Below are 1,935 nucleotides of genomic sequence, written 5' to 3' on the forward strand. Positions count from 1 at the left end.
GAACTTTACATAATTGATTTAAGAGCATTTACCCTGGGATACAAAAATGCTGATTCACAGGGGCACATGCACCCCAATGTTTACAGCAGTGCTATCAATGATAGCCAAATTATGGAAAGAGCCCCAACATCCATCAACTGATAAATGGATAAAGAAGATGTGGTATACATACAATGGAATACTACTCAGCTATCAAAAAGGATGAAATCTTGCCATTTACAACAACATGGATGGAACTAGAGTGTATTATTCTAAGCAAAATAAGGCAGTCAGAGAAAGACAAGTATCATATAATTTCATTCATATGTGGAATTTAAGAAACAAACAGATGGGCTGCCTGGATGGCTCAGTTGGTTGAGCGTCTGACTCTTGATTTCAGCTCGGGTAGTGATCTCATGATTCATGTGTTCAGGTCCCCACATCGGGCTCTGCACTGACATCTTGGAGCCTGCTTGGAATTCTGTCTCCCTCTCTCTGACTCTCTCTTTCTCTCTCAAAAATAAACAAACATTAAAATAAGAAAACTAGATGAACATAGGGGAAGAGAAGGAAAAATAAGATAAAAACAGAAAGAGAGGCAAACCATAAGAGACACTTAAATACAAAGAACCAACCGAGGCTTGCTGAGGGGAGGGGAGTTGAGGGATGGACTAAATGGGTGATGGACATGAAGGAGGGCACTTTTGGAGATGAGCACGGGGTGTCATATATGAGATGAATCCCTGTGTTCTATTCCTGAAACCAATACTACACTGTACCAAAAAAATACATTTTTTTATAAAAGCATTTACCCTTTCTAATCTGGTTTTAGTCACCACAATTATTTTGGGTTTCATCCATGCTGTGCGTTTATCATTAGTTCCTTTTTATTGTTTCCCATTAAATGGACATTAAATTGTTTCCAACTTTTACCTTAAATACAAATAAAGCTGCCATGGACATTTGTGCACAAGGCTTTGTGTATTCATGCTTATTTCATGCCTTTTGACCAAATACCTGGGAGTGGAATGGCTGGGTTTTATGGTAGGTGTATGTTTAAAGTTTTAAACAACTGCTGAACTGCTGTCCAAAATGGTTTTCCATTTGACATTTCCACCTGCAATGTACAGCAGTCCCGGTTCCTCCATATTCTTTGGCACTTGGCACAGTCTGTATAAAATTGCATGACTTTGGAAAACCATTTGCTGGTTTCTTAGGAAGTTAAGTAGACACCTACCCTATGCCTCAGTAATTCCTTCTCTTTCGTATGAATGCGAAGTGAATGCACACGCTCACATACAACAGCTTTCACCAGAATGTCCACAGCAGCCTTTATTCATGGTAGCTCAACACTGAAATGACTCAAATCTGCATAAACAGAGGAATTGATAAACAAATTGTAGTATATTCACAGTCTGCAAGTGATTATTGATTGATTGGAGAGAGAGAGTTCACATGCTGGGAGAGGGTCAGGAGAAGAGAGAGAGAGAGAGAGAGAGAGAGAGAGAGAGAGAGAGAGAGAAAATCACAAGCAGGCTCCAGACTCAGTGCAGAGCCCAATGCAGGGCTTAGTCCCACAAACCTAGAATCATGACCCCAGCTAAATCAACTGAGCCAACCAGGTGCTCACATACTCTGCAGTTTTAAAGGGAAGGAACTAATGACACATACGAGAACACAAAGAAATTCCTAAAAATAATATGTGGAATGAATGAAGTTAGATAAAGTGATCTCACTTATATAAAGTGCAAATAGAAAAAAATGAACCTATGGGAACAAAAATTAGAATTGCGGTTGCTCCTGGAGGGAGGAATGACAGTTTAGACAGAGATGGGGGTGGGAGATCTGGGGTATAAAAACCTTCTACATGTTCATCCATGTGATGGTTATATGCATATATATGTATTGCCAAATTTTATTGAGTTGTACACATAAGATTAATGTATTTTGCTGTTT

Source organism: Suricata suricatta, chromosome 11, assembly GCF_006229205.1.
Source record: "Suricata suricatta isolate VVHF042 chromosome 11, meerkat_22Aug2017_6uvM2_HiC, whole genome shotgun sequence".
NCBI lineage: Eukaryota > Metazoa > Chordata > Mammalia > Carnivora > Herpestidae > Suricata > Suricata suricatta.